A 21,389-nucleotide genomic window follows, 5' to 3' on the forward strand; every position below is an offset into this window, starting at 1 on the left:
TTTGAGTGATTTATTCAATCCTTCACCCACTTATTCATATTAATTGCATGGTTTTACTTTTCCTTCCTTATTATGTGATGTATGTGAAAAACATGTTTCCTATGCTTTAATATTAATTATTTTTAATTACCTTTATTTCCATTCGATGCCGTGATTAGTGTGTTGAGTAGTTTCAGATCTTCTAAGGTAGGAATGACTTAAAGGATGGAAAGGAAACATACAAAAATGGAAGGAAAGCACCAAACGGAGCTTCTGAAGAAACTGGCATCCACGCGATCGCATGGACAAAGCGATCGCGTGCCAAGCGCGAATCAGCAGCGACGCGGCCGCATGACTGATGCGACCGCGCACCTTAAGCAGAACGCACATGACGCGGTCGCATGACTGACGCGACCGCGTGGAAAGGAAATGCTCCGAATGACGCGACCGCGTGACCCATGCGGACGCGTGACAGAGGCCACGCACCAAAAATTGCAGAAAATGCTCATAGCAAATTCTGAAGCCCTTTTTGGCCCAAATCCAAGTCCAGAAGGCATAGACCAGAGGTTACAAAGTGGGGGAACGCATCCATTCAGGGAGAGCTCGCCAATTTTCACTTTCCATGATTTAGATTTAGTTTTGAGAGGGAGATTCTCTCCTCTCTCTCTTAGGATTAGGATTAGGATTTAGGACTTCTCTTAGTTTTTAAGAGTGACTCTCGATCCAAGTTTAATATTTACTTTAATACTTTTATTCGTACCTATAAATGTTGCCAACTTGACTTATGAACCCTTTCCATGTTATGATTTGAATTAATGATTATTTGAGGTATTTCAGTTATTGATTGCTTTCTCTTTAATTTGTGTTACCATTGCTTTCCTTCTAAGGACATTTTTATTCCAACAATTTTACTTTTTCCCCTTTTGGTCTTGGTTAAGAAATCAGTAACTCAACATTATTCAACTCAGCATAATTGATAATCGTTATCTTGCTAATTGAACTAAACTTCAATAATCCCAACTTTTTCTTAGGAAATAAATAGGATTCGAAGGTCAAACTAATTAGTCCCTTGACTTTCCTTTACTTTAGTAAAGGTTAACTAAGTGGAATTTAGATTCAACTTTCATTATTGTTGAGAGAGATAACTAAGTTGGACTTCCAATTTCTCTTACCTTGCCAAAAGATTGCTTTACAGTATTTATTTACTTTAATTGCCATCTACTCCACCTGTCATTTAAATCACTTGCTTCTCACCTTCTAAACCCCGATTACAACCTTTATAGCCAATAATAAGAACATACTTCCTTGCAGTTCCTTGAGAAGACGACCCGAGGTTTGAATACTCGGTTAACAATTTTTAAAGGGGTTTGTTACTTGTGACACCCAAAAACGTTTGTATGAAAGGACTTTTGAAGGTTTAGAAACTATACTTGCAACGAGGATTTATCCGCAATTTTCTAGACCACGCAAAAGTTCTCTCATCAGTGCTACATGAGCTAATGATTGGTTCAAGGAGATTGGGTGATCCTTGCAAGCACAAAAAGTCCCTGAGAGACAGCGTGTAGAATTTGCTGCTTATATGTTGAGAAACAATATGCAACATTGGTGGCAAGGAGTACTTCAACTACTAGGGAGAGAAGTTGTTGATATCACTTGGGAAGAATTTTCAACTAAATTTCACAAAAAGTATTTTTCTCAGTGTTTTCGCATCGCTAAGGAACTAAAGTTGCTTCAGCTAAGACTGGGAAACATGGCAATCACTGAATATACTCGTAAGTTTGAGGAGTTATACCGATTCTTGAAGGTTTGTCAAGGAGCACCAGCTACTTTCGAGAAATGGAAGTACATCAAGTTTGAGCGAGGACTTAGAGAGGAACTACTAGCTCACGTGGGTCCAATGGAGATCCGAAATTTTGTGAAACTAATTAACAAGAGCCAACTGACAGAGGAATACGTAAAGAAGTTAGCAGTATCACAAACTAACCAAAGAGACTTTTTACCAAGAGATTTCAATCGTAACCTTGCCCTTTAAGGAAGGAACTTCAAAGTGACAAGGCAGGCTATTCCTCGTCAGAATCCACAGAATGGTAATTTCCCTCCTCATCATAGCATGGATAATATCGATCGGCACCCAGATTTAGGCAAATAGCCACAACCAACCCAGTCAAGACCAATATGTACTGTGTGTAGAAAGAGTCATAGAGGCAGACGCTACATGCTCGAAACAGAAATTTGCAATCAGTATGGCAGATAGAGACACAGAACTAAAAATTGCCACCAATGAACGGTCGGACTTATTCCTCCCAGATCTCAACCATAAAAAAGGGTATTTGCTGTGAACACTAAAAATATCACTAAAACTGATTCCTTCACTCAAAGTAACGAAATTTTGAGGACAATTTTTTTTTTAAAAGGTAAAATATAAGAACTCGATTTTTCTGCTTCAAAAATTTCGTTTTTTTAAATTAATTACAATTTTTGTAAATGGATATGTGTGTGTTAGATAGATATTAAAATAGAGAAATATAATTTAACTTATCTTGCTAAGTTAAAATTTTTATTCTGTTGTAATTAACGACAAGACTCAGTAATTTAAAAATTACCATTTCGATTAATTATTATGCAAAATAATCATTTCTATGAGTTATTTATTATCTCTTTAAATGTTCATGAGAGGAATTAATAGATGAATCACTATATTAGTTATTCCAAGACCACATCAAATTGAATGACCGGAATGTCCTTTTGGTTAATTAATGAACCAAGCTTTAAACTGATTTGTTTTCTTTTCTCTTACTTCAACCGAACCACACTCCATCTTAACCAAACCAAAGAAACCCTGAGGCAGCGTTTGGTTCATGTCCATGTCCACTAGAGACATGGACACGGTGGAACGTGTATACTGTTTGTTTGTTGAGACACAAAATTTTGATGGACACGGTTACACACAGATGTACATGAAATACATGTATTTTGTGTATCTCCTTTAAGCTGTGACACTGAGACATAACTGATGAGACACAAATTTTTTCAATTTTATCCCTTGTTATTTTTTAAAATTCCAATTTTATCCTTTACCCTATCTTCATAACTCTCCATCTTCTTCTCCAATTCATTCCACCTTTCAACTTCTATTCTACCCCTGCCTTCTCCTTCTACCATTGTCACCTTCACCACTATCGACGTCGCCACCGCCTCCTTCCTTTGTCCGCCTCTCTTCTTCTCTTCTGCCTTCTCTCTCTTCTTCCGTCGCCACCCTCATCTCCCTCTCAGCGTTGTTGCCGTCACCATCGTTGTGCCGCCTCCCTCTCGCCTTCCGTCATCCCCATCGTCGTGCCGCCTCCAGATCTACCTTGGTTCGCCTCTCTTCTTCGTCGCATGTGTCGATGTCTCTGATGCCTCGCTTTGCCTCTAGATCTACCTTCACCCACCTCCGTTGTCTTTGTTGGTTCGTGCCGGTGTTAACGCCTCTGTTGCCTCTTCCTGTATATAGATCTGTCTTCACCGCTCCCATATCTGTTTTTCAAATTGTACTTATTTTTTGTATTTTTTTCATTATTCTTTTTCATTGGATATATTTTGTTTAAGTTTCTTTTTTTTTTTATCTCTATTTTAATTTTTTATATATAAAAAAATTATTGATTTGATTATTGGATTAAAGATTTTGATGATATTTCATAGTTATTTAGATTGAGGTTGAAAAATTAATGACAGTGATGGTGAAAAGTAATATTGGTAGTGGTATTGCAGTGATAAGGGTAAATATGATATTTAGTTAAAATCAATGTGTCTTGTATATCATTACCAAATATAGTAAAAAAAAAGGTTTAATTACTCTGTTGGTCCCTATAGTTTCGCGAAATTTTCAATTAGGTCCCTATATTTTTTTTTCCTTTTAATTAAGTCCTTGTACCAACTTTTTTTTTTAATTGGGTCCCTACACTTTTTTTCCTTTTATTTAGGTCCTTATACTAATTCTTTTTTTTAGTTGGGTCCCTATAAAATTAAGCCAATTACTACTAAAAGAGACTTAATTAAAAAAAAAATTAGTACAAAGACCCAATTAAAAAAAATATAGGAACCTAATTAAAAATTTTATAAAACTATAAAAACCAACAAAATAATTAAACCTATTATTTGTGTTTATGTATTTGTGTGTCAAAGAAACTATCCGCACACTGCCTGATTGCCCTTTTTACTCTTTTTCCTTCCTGCACCGATGCAAACCCAACGAAGAACCATGGTTCTACCTCTTCTCATTAATGTGCTGCTGTATTGAGGAAAGAAGGAAGACACAAAGCCTTCTATCACATGTCACCTATCCTCCCTTCTCTTCTATTTAATGAGTACAAGCCTCCCTTCTCTTCGTCACTCACACAAGCAAACACACGAAAAAAAGAGAAAAGAGAGAAAGAACAGCGACGGGCTGAGGAGAAGGAGAAGGAAGCACGAATAGAATCGTCATCACCATCTTCGTGCATAATCGTCGAAGAAGGGGAAAGAAACTATGGAAGATGCTACCCGAAGCCAGAGGAAGAGCTCCATTCCTTTTTCTTTCTGATTTTTTCAACATTTTTCTACTGGGTAAGAACCAGTAGCTTCTATATTCTTCTATTTCTTCCCCAATTCGAAAGTTCTATCCTTATTGAGCTTCAATTTCTTTGTTTAGTGACCAAACCATTCAAGTTCAGTCCATTACAAGAGTAAGAATCCTTCTCTTGCTCCATATGAGGTTCGGCCATTTGGCTCTGTGATGTAACAAATTGCTTTAATTGTGTTTGTTAGGGTTTTTGATTCAAGATAAGCAAAGGAGCAGAATTCGGTTTGTAATTCTCAAAGAAAAGGAAGGGTTAGGATGTCAGTTTAGTCTTATATGTTACCGTTAGTTGTATTTTCTTGTTATGGATGATTTAGTGTGATTAAATATTATAATTGTTGCTGAAATTACTGCTATTATGCCTTGATATTGTTGAAGAATTGTTGATATAAATAGTGCAGTGGTGATATTGTGAATTGTGGTATATTGTGCAGAATGTTATATCATTTGTGATATATACATTGATTTGAGGCTCTTGGCTGTGCTTGAGTTGGAAATATGAAATAATAAGAATCAATTATGAGAATAATTGAATGTGTAGGTTAGAATTTTAGGAGATTGAAATTGGTTATTGAATATTAGGGAGAGATGCTCAGAATTTCTGCATAATTTTGGGTAGCAGCTTGCCGTAAGACCTAGGATCAATATAGATATATTTTCTATAACAATTTACTTTTTTAATAAACTTTAAGATGTCTAGAGTGACCCATAAAAAAATTCAGGAAATTCCACAAAGTGGTTTGGGAGATATGATTTTTCAAAGTTTGGTGTTTTGTGCTGAAAATCCTGTTTTCTAGTTTTTAAAATCGTATCTTTCATCCACTGTAACTTTGATTTACATTACATTTTAAGTTAAAACCAAAGGGATGATGAAGTTTTGTGTATCTAGTTTAATTGGTCACAAAGTTCAGGTTCATAGCTATTTTGTAGAATTAATAATGTTACTTGGAACGTGTGTTGCTCGCTGAGATTTCAGAAACTGATTTATGAAAACAGGGCACAATTTCTAGCTGTATTAATTGCTCATATAAATTGATATGGAATTGGAACTTATTTTGTTTTAAACTCAGGAAAATCTAGTATACCTCCACACAATTTCAAAAGCATTTAATTAGAAATGAAATTTTGGTGATTTTTACAAAATATATGTTACCTGTTGTTTTCTGTAGATTTTTAAGTGCAGGGCAAAACTCTAAAAAATTATGTAAAATTTATTTTTTACCCAAATGCTATGAAATTTATACCAAATTAAAGCTCATGGTAGAGTAAATACCCATAGTAGTCCCTGGGATTCGCGTGATTATCTAATGTAGTTCTCAAGATCTCGTTTTTCCTATTGTAGTCCTCCAGATAGAGCTCCGAGCACTCATAGTGATCCCTGGACATATTTCTGGTGATGAGTCATCACCGGAGCGCTTACGTGGCGTCGTTTTGCCACGCTGTAGCTGAGCTGGCTCATTTTCCACTATACCCACATTGGTTCCTCGCAGTTGGTGTTATTGTATAAAGCCCCACTCCCGCACGCTTCGCTCTCCCTCTTCCTCGCGTTCTTCATCGCATTCTTCATGCTCCCAATTTTCTTCCTCTACGCTCTCCAAACCTACATCCACCCCGATGCCCAACCCTCCACCTCCAACGGCTTTCGTGCTGCCATTTGCCGCCCTAGCGCCCCCGAAGGTCCTGCTACTGACCTCAGAAAGCGCCCCAAGAATAAGGACAAGTTCGATTTTGACGAGAAGAATGCCCAGATCTTCAGGCTCAGGCTCGACCATGCTCACTGACGATAAGAATTATGCCGGTCTAGAATTTAACAATATAGAAACTTGTTGCAAACCGGCAATCGATCCTTACAATCAAAGTTTAATTTCAATTAAAATTAACTGAGAGTAATTAAACATCGGGTCGTTCTCCCTAGGAATGCAATTAAGATGTCACACTTTTGGTTGTGCAGAAAAGGGGTTTTGAAATCAAGGAATGGAAAGATTAAAATAACTAAGAAATGGATCAAAATTGGAATTAATGTAATTAAAAAGAAGATAAGATTAAAACTAGTGAAAATGCTATAAATGCATAAGAGAGACCTTGACTTGGGAATGAGAATTAAGGAATCCTATAATCGTCATAACTACAACTATGGCAACTATGATGAGTCAATTTCGCTTCGTCAACCCCTAACATCGAGGAGTAAGTCAAGCAAGCATAATTGACCTTAATCCATAAGTCCTAACTAACTTACTAATTACTTAGTAAAAAGCTAGTGTCAATGGAAACAAGAGTCAACTAACTACTTAAGAATTACCACTAAATGTCGGACATTATGACTCTAGTATCCTAGGAACTCATTTCTCAAGGTAAGGTGTGAAAATCTACTCAAAATTATTAAGTGGCATTTTCACAAACACTTGGTGGGCATAAAACCAAAACATGGGAAATTGCAAAGGAAAATGAAATCTATAACCAAAATATTCACAATATCAACAATAGAAACTCAATCAAGCATTTATAAATCATAAAAGACCAAATTCATAAGCAAGAGGTTCAAGAAATCAAAATTTCATATATTAACAAGTAACTTGAACTAAGAGCAAAATGTAGCAAAAGTGATGTAATTAAAAAGGAAATTAAGAAGTACATACAATTAGATGAGCAAAATCCAGGAGCAAAATTGAAATTATAAAATGCTACAATGAAAACTATATGAATCCTAAGAGAGCATTTTCTACTCAACACTATTCCTACTCCTAAATTATGTCTAAGGTATGTAATGAGGCCTCCTAAACTAATACATCGATATGTGGTGTTGTCCCCTTCATATAGCACTTCAAACCAGCCTTCAGCCTTCCAAACCTGGGCCAAGAGGCCCCCAAAATCGCGAGTCACGTGCTTCATTAATGAAGTCACACGTTAGTACCTATGCGTACGCACAGATGTATGCGTACGCACACTTGCTGGTTTCTGTACTTGTGCGCACGCACGGGTGGTTGTGCGCACGCACACGTCAGTGTGTGCTTCTCCTTTGTTTTCTTCATGTGTTCTCTCTTCTTGCATGCTTCTTTCCACCTTTGCATATCCATTCTCACCTATAAGACCTGAAATCACTCGTAAAACATATCACGGCATCGAATGGAATCAAAGTGGGAATAAATTGCTCAATTTAAGCACAAAAATGCATGTTTTCACATTTAGATTCAATTTAGGGATAAAACACAAAAGTATGCTATTTTGGTGGTTAAGTGTGAGTATATGTGATGAAATCCATTCAATTTAAACAAAAAAGTATCGTTAAATATGGACTTATCACTCACCTTCAAACCCGCCTCTACACTTATTTATACTGCGTTGCGTTCACCGTCTCCTTCGTTACCCTCTCTTCCCTCTTCCTTCACTCTTACTTGGGTTCCGATACCAATTCTGGCTTCTTTAGATGTGGGTCATGATGCTTGCAAGGTTCACTTTTGAGAGATCTGCGTCCAGGAGATCCGAGAAGTAGCCCAGTGTTCTTTTTGGTGTTTTCGAGATTTTTGTGGGGGGTTTTGGGTTTGGATCACACCTCTTCGTTGCTTTTAGACCTCCATTTTGCTGGTCTTGATGGGTTCTGGAAGGTTCTCCTTACTGCATTGACGATCGATTTTCCTATCGGTAAAGAAATATAAAAATATAATCGCGTTGTAAGTATAGCTTCTAAACCAACAGAAAATCCTTTCGTACAAACATTTTGGTTGTCACAAGTAACAAACCCCTTTAAAATTGATAACCGAAGTATTTAAACCTCGGGTCGTCTTCTCAAGGAACTGCAGGGAGGTGTTCTTATTATTGGTTATGAGTTTTGTAAATTGGGGGTTTTGAAAGTAGGGAACAAGTAATTTAAATGACAAGTAAAATAAATAAATAACTGTAAAATAAACTCTTGGCAAGGTATGAAAATTCGGAAGTCCTATCCTAGTTACTCCTATGAGAATTGAAGTTAATCCCACTTAGTTAACCTTTACGAAAGCAAGGGAAAGTCAAGTCAACTAATTAGTTAGATTCCCAAGTCCTGGTCAACTCATAAGGAAAGACTAGAGTTAGTGGAATTCCAGTCAATTAGCCGACATAACAATCAATCACAATAAGTTGATAACTCAAGAGCCTCTAGTTAATCAATTAAAGCCAAGAATATAAAAAGCTAAATAAGAATCATAAATCTGAAATACCTCAATTGTAGCATTAATAAGAGAAAATCAATCTAAACATAAAGAGTTCATAGGCCAATTTGGCAACATAAGTAATTAAATGAGAGCATTAAAGTATCTGAAAGTAAAAGAGAAATATAAAGTAAAAGGAATATTGAACCTGATAAAGAGTTGAAATACTAAATCTTTTAAGAGGAATCCTAATCCTAAAACCTAAGAGAGAGGAGAGAACCTCTCTCTCTAAAAACTACATCTAAATCATGAAAAGTGAATAATTGAAGGCCTCCTCATGAATGAATGGATTCCCCCACTTTATAACCTCTAATCTGTGCTTTCTGTACTTAGATCTGGGCCAAAAAGGGTTTCAGAAATCGCTGGGAGCATTTTCTGCAGTTTCTGGTGCGTGGCGTCTGTCACGCATTCGCGTGGGTCACGCGATCGCGTCATCTGGAGTTTTCCTTATCACGCGTTCACTTCGGTCACGCGTACGCGTCATATGCGTTCTGCTCAAGGCATGCGTCTGCGTCAGTCACGCGTTCGCGTCACTGCCTTTTCGCGCTAGGCATGCGGCCGCGTCGTCCATGCATTCGCGTCGCTGCCAGTTTCTTCAAAAACTCCATTTTGTGTTTTCCTTCCATTTTTTGTATGTTTCCTTTCCATCCTTTAAATCATTCCTGCCTTAGGAGATCTGAAAATACTTAACACACAAATCACGGCATCGAATGGTAATAAAAGGTAATTAAAAATAAATATTTTTAAAGCATAGAAAACATGTTTTTCACATATATCACATAATAAGGAAGGAAAAGTAAAATCATGCAATTTCACATGAATAAGTGGGTAAAGGATTGAATAAATCACTTGAATTGAGCACAAAATATATCATAAAATATGGGTTTATCAACCTCCCCACACTTAAACAATAGCATGTCCTCATGCTAAATCCAAGATAAAGAATAAGGTAAGGTTAAAGTGGTGGAATCTTATGCAATGCAATCTATTCTAAATGCAACTACCTAAATGAATCATGCAATTCTAATTGTTATTCACTTGTTTATAAAGCTTACATGTAGTTAAATTAATTCATATTCTCAAGGAATCATATATGCATAGCCAAACCTTAGATAATGTTAAAGCACTTTTACAATTAAGATGGGTAAAAATAATTCACAAACTTGCAAGACAATTAACAGTTAAGCAGAGATATATGGTGATGAGCTATTGAACCCTCACTGGATTTTGTGTTTACTCTCTAGTCACTCAGTGTTTATTGGGTTAATCACTCTATTCTTTTTCTATCCTTACTTTCTATAACTTTGTTCTTCATCTAATCAATCAACAAATATGGAATACAGACATACAAAAATCATGAGGTCTTTTTCAAGGTTGTAATGGGGCCAAGGTGAAGGTAAGGGTATATGTATAAGGCTAAGTGAGCTAATAAGTGAATCCTTGATTAGTCTAAGATCTCACCTAACATACATACTTTATATAATTTTAAGGTTCCTTTACCTATTTACCCAAATTTTCCCACTTTGTTTTGCAAACTCGTGCATTAATTTTGATTTTATCCCATGTGCATTGATTCTTTTTATTTTACATTTTGGAAAATTTCTTTGTGTATTCCCTTAATTAAATAATGTAAAAATACTTTTTTCTCTCTCTTTTTTTTTAATCAATGCACATGGTAATCCCATTGTTTTGATCTCACATGAGCATGCTTTCCAAATTTTGTTTTTGAAATAGCTTACTCTTTTTAAATTCTTACTTTGTTTCTATCATCCCATGTTCCCATAAAATTTTTCACACTTAAATAATACACAATTTCTATCTTAAGCTAACCAAGGATTCAACTTGGGATTTTTATTTTGTTTTTCTGCTTAAGGCTAGTAATGTGGTTTATAGAGCAAGAGGGGATTAAAAAGCTCAAGGGGGCTAATAAGGGTGATGTAAAAGGTAGGCTAATTTGGGATAAGTGAGGAAAAATTCAAATGATGGCCTCAATCATCTTTTGGTATGTATCTATATTCTATAATTGGACATATAGATTAAAACAAAGTAAAGAACATCAGAATGAAAAAGAAGGGTAAAACACACAGGAATGAAATTTATGGTCTGAATGCAACCATACAATTAAGCTCAAAACTCATAGGCTGTGTGTTCTCCAGCTCAAAAATCATATATCAGTTATATATGTCATGCAAGTAAAAATTAAGAGTTCCCATTATTCTCAATGTAAATCTTAGGGTGGCCCTTAAAATCTTAGTGTTGTTCCTTGATGAAATGTTGTTAACTAACTAACATGTAATGCCATATATACAAGGTGTGTGGATTGTTTTAATTTACTAAGATTTCTAGTTTACTCCTTTTATTTTCAATTAAATCAAACTATTATATGCTAAAAGGGTAAACTATACTAATGAATCCACATATTCTATAATTAATAAGTTTAGAATTGCAAACTAAGCTAAATGGCTAAAATATGAACTAAAGTGCAAAATGCGGAAAATAGGGTAGAAATACAGCAAAAGAACAATGTATAAGTACTGAAAAATAAAAATAAAAATAAAAATACAGGAAAATAACAAAATAAGATAAAAGAGTCTGTAGTGGTTCACCAAAAATATACGCCAGGAATGGCGACCTCCCCACACTTAAAGTAAAGCATCGTCCTCGATGCTCACTCAAGCTGGGTGTGAAGGAGTGTCATCACCGGAAGGATGGGCTGCTGGAGTCTCGGTGGTGGCTTGAAGGTCTGCAGACTGGATGAGGGTAGGAGGATCTGTCTGCTGCAGTGGAGGCTCTGACTGTATAGGAATCTCTAGATCTGCGGCCTGAATCTGGTGTGGCTCCTCCTGCTGTGGCGTAGCCTGCTCTGGTCCTGTCTGCTCAGCCTCTCTCTGTGCATGTGTCTCCTCCTCATGCTCGTCCGCCTCCTCCTCGGATGGCTCTGATGGTGTGTCAGGCTCGGAGGGGATGTCGCCACCAGATCGGATCATCAACTTGAGGTGCTCATAGCGTCGCTTGTTGCGACGCTCAGATCGCTCATATCGCCGCCGATTGCGGCGCTCCATCTGGTCCAGCTGCTGAAATAAGCGGTGCACGAGGTGATAAACGGGCTCTGAGGCAGGTGGAGGTGCAGTGGTGGTAGCTGGGGTAGCAGTAGATGAAGAAGGGGCAGCTGAAGGTGTGGCTGTCTCATCAAGAGCGGTGAGGAATGGAGGTCTTAGCCTAAAGCCTGAAATTTTCTGTTGTGAAGAATGATCTTCTTGCAGTCTGCAGCAGTCGGCTTCGCATCAGCCAGCTCCCAAGGCACGTCAACTCGATGGTCGAGCTGGGTAATCAGATATGGGAAAGGGAGAGTGCCTCTGACATGGACCCTGGCCATGTAATACCGGATGAATCGTGGAAGATAAAGGTCCTTACCCTCCATCACACACCAGATGAGGGTGATCATAGCAGCAGGCAGCTCCGTCTCATGAGTGCTCGGCATAACAAAGTTGCTCAGGATCTGGTGCCAGAGCCGAGCCTCATCATTCAGATTCATCAGCTTGATACCCTTAGGCATCGCTGTGTTCTTTCCCATGACCCATGGGACAGTAGGATCAAGGGCTATCCTCTGCTTGACAGCATCCCAGTCAAATCTCATAAAACGCATATTCTCTTCAGCCTTTTGGTAACCGTCAGGCTTATCTGACTTAGGCTGAAGCTGTAGAATATCCTCAATAGCTTCCTCAGTGACCAGTATCTGTTTTTCTCTGAGGTGCACTGCATCCAGGGAAGTCTTGAAATAGTTGCAGTAAAACTCTCTTACCCAGGAAGCATTGACCTCTGTCAAGTTTCTCTCCAAGAAGAACCAGCCTCTCTATTTTATCTGTTCGAAGGTGTACTGCTGTAGTTCTTCTAGAATTTTCAGAGTCCTCTCCAGGTACAGGTTTCTGGAGGAGGCAAACACTGGATACTTCAGCTCATAGTATCTGTTTGCAAATTTTACCGGATCTGTGGCAATGAGGAGCTGGTCAGCCTTCTCCTGCGGGGTAAAGTGCTTTTGCCGCCAGGAGTCATCATGCATAATGTTTAAGATAGACATAGAGGATTTGCCTCTTTTTCTTTTGCCAGTGGTTGCTTTGCCTTTTCCTTTGCGCTGAGGGTCAGACATCCTGAAAAACAGAAATTCCAGGATATAATTGAAGAACAAAGCAGGAAGACAAGTAGGCAAATAGAATAATAACAAGATAAGCACATAGTGGCAAAAGAGCAGTAGGATTATGAAATGAGTTAAGTATATGTGCATTATGGAATGTATTTGAGTTAGAAATCTGAGATGAAAAATCACAATCCAAAATGTAATATAAGTAGAATTCATGTTAAGTAGGAAAAATAAGAATCATGCCTTGAGTTAGAAAGTTAAAGTAAATAGTTAAAAACCAAAGAGAGAAGGTTGAAAGTTAAAAGTGGTTAAGAGTGAAAAAGAGGTTAGAAAGTGGAAATCAGTGGGTTAGAAGAAAGAAAATTAAAGTGAGTGGCATGAGAAATGTTCCCTAGGTAACAAGAAATTCACAAATTTAAAGAATAATAAACTCATATTCAAGCAAAAATTTCAGTGTATTGATGATAATTCAGAAGGATAGAAAAGTTGCAGAACTAACATGAAATCATCAATAGTGCAAGTTATTAACTAGGGGATCAAAAGGAATAAGAATGCTAGCCCGGTTAGGCATGAATTGGTTTGGTTGTAGCCAAGTAAGGCAAAATAGTAAATTACTAAACTCAATACATGAAAATAATTTGCAGAAAATCGGGCAGTATTTTGGCTAAAATTGGATGTTCCCGGGAAATAAACAGCAAGCAGAACAGTTCATATAAATTAAAATAAAGTTACAAATAGACACAAGTAATATCAACATGAAAGAGCAGTGTAACAGCAGCATGAAACAGTGAAGAACAGCATATGAACAGTATAAATATCACAGCCAGACCAAAATTGTAGAATAGGTAAAACAAGCAACAAGTACGACGCAATTATTAGGCCTAAATCCACTAACCACATCCTAGCTACCTAACCACCTAGAATCCACTACAAACATGCATCTCTAACTAGCCGAATTCGAACATAATCTGAAAAATAAGCAAATAACTACAAATGATAGAGAAATTGGCGTTCGGCGGAACCTGGTATGTGGAAGAACAAATTTATGGAATAGAGAGATAATGGGGGTGTGGTGGTGGTGGTGCTGACGCGGCGGTGATGGGCGGTTGGCGCGGCGGTGGGCGGCTGTTTGGTGGCAGGGGATTCAGGTTGGGGTTAATGGTGGAGAGGGCCGCTTGTTGCGACGCTCCATACGATCCAGGCGGGCGAAGAGTCGATGCACCAAATGATAAATGGTGGTCGGCGGTGGTGATGGATTCAGAGGAGGGAGTTGCAGAGAAGGGGAGGAGAAGGGGCGTATGAGGGCGCGATGGGGTTAAGGTTCGTGTGACGTGGGGTTAGTGGATTCAAATCCACGCAAACGCGTGGGGCACGCGATCGCGTGATTAGGGTGAAATGGGGTTGACGCGGTCGCGTGGTTGACACGATCGCATGGAATGGGTAAAAGATGAATGACGCGGTCGCATGAGGCACGCGACTGCGTCGCTAAAAATTGTGCTAAACGCACAATTCCAACGTCGTTTTAGCGCAACTCTCTGTCTCCATTTAGGGGGGCCATAATATCCACGCGACGCAGACACGTCGCTCACGCTTTCGCGTGGGATGACTGTTTTGCAAGTGACGCATTCGCGTCAAGAACGCGAACGCGTGGGCCGTTTTGTGCTAAACGCACACCAGCCGCACGATTCCAGCCCAACTTTCTAGGCGTTGGATTTTTACGCTGATTTTCAGATCACGCATTTGCGTGAGTGACGCAGACGCGTGGGAGGTATTTTTCGCAACTGACGCGAACGCGTTAACGATGCGGTCGCATGGAACAATTTGTGCCAAAGGCACGCCTCCAGCCACGCTTTCGCGTGACTTTCTGTTCACTTTCCTTTTCTTCCTAATGCACTTTGTGACGCCGACGCATCAGCGACGCTTACGCGTCGCATGCATTTTTTTTTTGCTAATTATGCAGTATGCAATGCTGATGCAAATGCTATGAATAATATTCAGGTTTAATGAAAATAATATAACATAAAAACAAACAACATGAAATAAAAATTGAAAAAAGAAACGACCATACCATGATGGGTTGTCTCCCACCTAGCACTTTTAGTTAAAGTCCTTAAGTTGGACATTTGATGAGCTTCCTGTTATGGTGACTTATGCTTAAATTCATCCAGAAATCTCCACCAATGTTTGGAATGCCAATAGCCTCCGGGTTCCCAAACTAGGCATGTAAAGCTTCTGAGCAGCTTCAAACAGATTCTCAGACTCCCGTGGTGACGAATGTCAGAATATAGTCCAGGATCCCAAACTTTGCTTTTAAATCCGCCTCTGTTTTGATCTATATTCTTTCATCCGGGAGGTTTAGAAATTGTATTCTCACTAAGATGACCAAACGTTTTCCAAGACCCATTTAATTGAACATAACACCAATCCTTGCACTTCGAATTGAAGCATGGAACCCTATTGAATCTTGCACACCAGCTCTGAGTACGAGCCATTTTCCTCTTACTCTTAAAGCCGCAGAGAGCTCTAAGCTGGCCATTTGTTTCAAGCAAACCATATTCAAGTGGAAAAGTAAAAATAAAGGTTAAGGATTGTACCCACTTGAAGCTAGTATTAGGTGGTAATGGCCTTGGGATAGGTGTTTCCAGTGGTTCCGTAAGCTCTACTCCTTTGTATTCTTCTGTGAATTCCTCCACTTCCTTACAAAATTCTTCAACTGCAACTGCATCCTGATCAAAGTCTTCTATGTCTTCCTCGTCACTTAAGTCATACGTTGGAGGTTGAGAGAAATCTACCTCGACGTCATCTTCATATTCACTTGGATAAGGTTCTTCAGGCTCATGGAGTTCAGTTGCGGATGCAAGTTCGTGACTAGGAGAGCTTGATTCATGATCATCACTGCTTGTGGAATCAATTTCTTGGTTTGTTCCGTCCAATTTTTCACAAGGTATATGCTTTGGAGGCTGTGCACTATCCTCCTTGGCATCCATTCCGAGCTTCTCGGCGGAATCCTTTACAGTTCTTGATTCCCATGGAGGTTCAGCATCTCCTAAAGCTTCAACCACTTCTTCCTCTAAAACTATCATGGCTTCCTCCACTTGTTCCAATACAAAGTCATGCTCCTCATTGTCCATCGAAGTTTCTAGTGTCTCCTTCATGCTACGCTCTTCTTTTGATTCTCCACATGCAGCCATGGGAGAATTTTGAGCACTCAGATGTCGGGAAGCTATTATATTTACTACCTCAGTTAAGGCAGTAGTGAGTTCCAATACGCCCCTTCGCATCCTCGCTTGCCCTTGAAGAAGAACACGAAGTTTGTCATTCATTGGAGGTTGGGGTGGGTATGAGGGTTCATTGGTTGGGGAAGAGGGTTCAAAATAAGAATGTGGCGGTTCTTAGGAGTAATTGGATTGGAATTGTGGTGGATAAGGGTCATATGGTAGTGAATGGTGAAAAGGAGCTTGTGAGTGTCGTGGTTCAAAGCTATGTTGAGAGGATGGTCTATAAGCACAGGGTGGGGTTTGTTGGTAATTACAAGGGGGTCTACCATATCTATCAGCTTGGTATGCATTGTAGAGTGGTCCTTGTCCATGATATCTTGTAGGGTGTTGTTGCCTAAAGGGTTGATCAGATCCTCTTGGCTCTATCCATCTTTGACTACTTAGACCTTGATGCATAAGAGAGACCTTGACTTGGGAATGAGAATTAAGGAATCCTATCATCATCATAACCACAACTATGGCAACTACGATGAGTCAATTTTGCTTCGTCAACCCCTAACATCGAGGAGTAAGTCAAGCAAGCATAATTGACCTTAATCCATAAGTCCTAGCTGACTTACTAATTACTTAGTAAAAAGCTAGTGTCAATGGAAACAAGAGTCAACTAACTACTTAAGAATTACCACTAAATGTCGGACATTATGACTCTAGTATCCTAGGAACTCATTTCTCAAGGCAAGGTATGAAAATCTACTCAAAATTATCAAGTGGCGTTTTCACAAACACTTGGTGGGCATAAAACCAAAACATGGGAAATTGCAAAGGAAAATGAAATCTATAACCAAAATATTCACAATATCAACAATAGAAACTCAATCAAGCATTTATAAATCATAAAAGACCAAATTCATAAGCAAGAGGTTCAAGAAATCAAAATTTCATATAGTAACAAGTAACTTGAATTAAGAGCAAAATGTAGCAAAAGTGATGTAATTAAAAAGGAAATTAAGAAGTACTTACAATTAGATGAGCAAAATCCAGGAGCAAAATTGAAATTATAAAATGCTACAATGAAAACTATATGAATCCTAAGAGAGCATTTTCTACTCTACAATATTCCCACTCCTAAATTATGTCTAAGGTATGTAATGAGGCCTCCTAAACTAATACTTCGATATGTGGTGTTGTCCCCTTCATATAGCACTTCAAACCAGCCTTCAGCCTTCCAAAACTGGGCCAAGAGGCCCCCAAAATTGTGAGCCACGTGCTTCATTAATGAAGTCACGCGTTGGTACCTATGCGTACGCACAGATGTATGCATACGCACACTTGCTGGTTTCTGTACTTGTGCGCACGCACGGGTGGTTGTGCGCACGCACACATCAGTGTGTGCTTCTCCTTTGTTTTCTTCATGTGTTCTCTCTTCTTGCATGCTTCTTTCCACCTTTGCATATCCATTCTTGCCTCTAAGACCTGAAATCACTCGTAAAATATATCACGGCATCGAATGGAATCAAAGTGGGAATAAATTGCTCAATTTAAGCACAAAAATGCATGTTTTCACATTTAGATTCAATTTAGGGATAAAACATAAAAGTATGCTATTTTGGTGGTTAAGTGTGAGTTTATGTGATGAAATCCATTCAATTTAAGCAAAAAAGTATCGTTAAATATGGACTTATCACTCACCTTCAAACCCGCCTCTACACTTATCTATACTGCGTTGCGTTCACCGTCTCCTTCGTTACCCTCTCATCCCTCTTCCTTCACTCTTACATGGGTTCTGATACCAATTCTGGCTTCTTTAGATGTGGGTCATGATGCTTGCAAGGTTCACTTTCGAGAGATCCGCGTCCAGGAGATCCGAGAAGTAGCCCAGTGTTCTTTCTGGTGTTTTCGAGATTTTTGTGGGGGTTTTGGGTTTGGAGCACACCTCTTCGTTGCTTTTACACCTCCATTTTGCTGGTCTTGATGGATTCTGGAAGGTTCTCCTTACTGCATTGACGATCGATTTTTCTATCGGTAAAGAAATATAAAAATATGATCGCGTTGTAAGTATAGCTTCTAAACCAACAGAAAATCCTTTCGTACAAACGTTTTGGTTGTCACAAGTAACAAACCCCTTTAAAATTGATAACCGAAGTATTTAAACCTTGGGTCGTCTTCTCAAGGAACTGCAGGGAGGTGTTCTTATTATTGGTTATGAGTTTTGTAAATTGGGGGTTTTGAAAGTAGGGAACAAGTAATTTAAATGACAAGTAAAATAAATAAATAACTGTAAAATAAACTTTTGGCAAGGTATAAAAATTCGGAAGTCCTATCCTAGTTACTCCTATGAGAATTGAAGTTAATCCCACTTAGTTAACCTTTACGAAAGCAAGGGAAAGTCAAGTGAACTAATTAGTTAGATTCCCAAGTCCTAGCCAACTCCTAAGGAAAGACTAGAGTTAGTGGAATTCCAGTCAATTAGCCGACATAATAATCAATCACGATAAGTTGATAACTCAAGAGCCTCCAGTTAGTCAATTAAAGCGAAGAATATAGAAAGCTAAATAAGAATCATAAATCTGAAATACCTCAATTGCATTAATAAGAGAAAATCAATCTAAACATAAAGAGTTCATAGGCCAATTTTTCAACATAAGTAATTAAATGAGAGCATTAAAGTATCTGAAAGTAAAAGAGAAATATAAAGTAAAAGGAATATTGAACCTGATAAAGAGTTTAAATACTAAATTCTTTAAGAGGAATCCTAATCCTAAAACCTAAGAGAGAGGAGAGAACCTCTCTCTCTAAAAACTACATCTAAATAATGAAAAGTGAATAATTGAAGGCCTCCTCATGAATGAATGGATTCTCCCACTTTATAATCTATAATCTATGCTTTCTGCTTGGATCTGGGCCAAAAAGGATTTCAGAAATCGCTGGGAGTTTCTACAGTTTCTGGTGCGTGGCGTCTGTCACGCGTCCGCGTGGGTCACACGGTCCCATCATCTGGAGTTTTCCTTATCACGCATTCGCTTCGGTCACGCGTACGCGTCATCTGCGTTCTGCTCAAGGCACGCGTCCGCGTCAGTCACGCGTTCGCGTGACTGCCTTTTCGCGCTAGGCATGCGGCTGCGTCGTCCATGCGTTCGCGTCGCTGCCAGTTTCTTCAAAAACTCCATTTTGTGTTTTTCTTCCATTTTTTGTATGTTTCCTTTCCATCCTTTAAATCATTCTTGCCTTAGGAGATCTGAAAATACTTAACACACAAATCACGGCATCGAATGGTAATAAAAGGTAATTAAAAATAAATATTTTTAAAGCATAGGAAATATGTTTTTCACATATATCACATAATAAGGAAGGGAAAGTAAAATCATGCAGTTTTACATGAATAAGTGGGTGAAGGATTGAATAAATCACTTGAATTGAGCACAAAATATATCATAAAATATGGGTTTATCATGCATTCATGGTATTCTTTTGGCACTGCAGAGAAATTGTTGGGAAACATGGGGTTTTCACCTTCTGATGTCGGGAACTTTAGGTGGTAGTGCTTGTTTGGGTCTAGTTTTTGCATATCGTGGCATTAAGGTCAAGCCTTCAGATGTATCTGAATGAAGCTCTTTTATCTTGGTACCAAAGGCTCCATGCTAGCAAGGTTCCTGACTTGGATTATAGCAGGACAAATATGTTTCTGCATAATCACTACTTGTGCCTTGTGGTTTTGTAGTTCCTTGGCCCCCTGTACTGGTACTTCTCTTTCTTGGGTTATCTCAGATTGATGTTTTTTCTATTGTAAACCTCCCGTTATTGAGTGATTTACTTCCTAGCTCTACATTAGTCAAGGGAGTTGCTTTGTTTTTGTCGTGGTGGATAACCTTCCTTTATGCAATATTCTCTTCAGTGATGCTTCTGCTTCATCACCATTGTGTGTTATACATTTCTTGAGCCCTTTTGTTTTGTTGAGGGTGTTTTCCCTTGGGCCTTTCAGTGAACCTTTTATTGTAAGTTGAATACACTTTCATAGAGTTTTTCAGAGGAGTGTTGAATTTATAGCTGAAGTTTTGTAGCTTAGTAACGGATTATGATTGATTCTTTAGGTAAATACAGAATTTCAAATATAACTGAGTTGTTTGTAGCTATTTATCAAAATTTGGGGATTTAGGGATAAATATAGTGGGAGACACAAATGTGGGTATAAATTAAAAATGAGCCCACTTAGCTAGCTGTTAGAGCCATCCAGCATGGCAAAACGTTGCTACGTAAGTGCTCCGGTGATGGCTCATCACCAGAAATATGCCCAGGGACCACTATGAGTGCTCGAAACTCTATCTGGAGGACTACAATGGAAAAATCAGGATCTTGAGGACTACATTAGGTAATCATGCGAATCTCAGGGACTACTATGGGATTTACTTGCTCATGGTATGTAGAATAGTATTATTAAAAAGGATACCTCGTGTGCAAACGTTTCTTAACGTATATCCGCTCCAGAAAAATAGTTTATGTTAACCCAAAAAACCAGATAAACAGTCACGATTTTCTTAGTATACCTTTAGTTCCCAAACTCTAAAATTTGTAATATTTACATAAATAAAAACTTGAGTTCATTACGAATGCATGAATATATAATTTGCATTATTCTGAGTCTGGTTGTTATATTAATTATTAAATAAAAAACTGGTCGCTAAAAAAATATTAGGCTAAGTAAACCGAGAAGAGAATTAAAAGTACAAATCATAATTTAAGAAAGTCCAAGATGTCTTATACTCCAGTCAAAGAAATGTATTGACTGGACAGAGACTTCAATTAGGAAAAACGTACTAGTTGGTAGAGTTGCTAAGTGGGACGCCCACTGGCAAGTGGTATCTGATTGATATAGGTTCGCCCATATGGTATCGTATTTTTCACTGAATGCACATATGTTATAGCAATTATATTATTATGATTTTATCTTGACTGACACAGGTAAACCCGTGTGGCTTTCGTATCTAACTGATATGGATCCGTCCATGCGATACCCATGTTGACTAATTCAGTGGGGAAACCATAAAAAAAATTCGTTTCGGGTAATATCGGACTGCGGATAATCAACCAACGCGTGAGCTCATGATCTGCACTAGGAACAGGCATGCACCATTAGTGCGAATTTTTAGAATATCCACAAATGAACCGGTAAATATAACAACTCGAGTTTTTAAAAATTAAATAATAAGTTATTTATGATTTATTATTTTATTTAAAAAATTATTTTCTTCAAAATAATTAAATTAAGTTTTATGATA

At 38.2% G+C, this 21,389-nt stretch overlaps 1 long non-coding RNA gene across 1 annotated transcript; it reads left to right on the plus strand.

The window, feature by feature from the left end:
• On the plus strand, positions 4,136 to 5,105 carry LOC107612142. Its single transcript, XR_001613613.2, has 3 exons — positions 4,136 to 4,563; positions 4,649 to 4,682; positions 4,765 to 5,105. It is a non-coding gene; the product is annotated as an uncharacterized LOC107612142 (long non-coding RNA).

The sequence above is a fragment of the Arachis ipaensis genome, chromosome B08, assembly GCF_000816755.2.
Source record: "Arachis ipaensis cultivar K30076 chromosome B08, Araip1.1, whole genome shotgun sequence".
Classification (NCBI taxonomy): domain Eukaryota; kingdom Viridiplantae; phylum Streptophyta; class Magnoliopsida; order Fabales; family Fabaceae; genus Arachis; species Arachis ipaensis.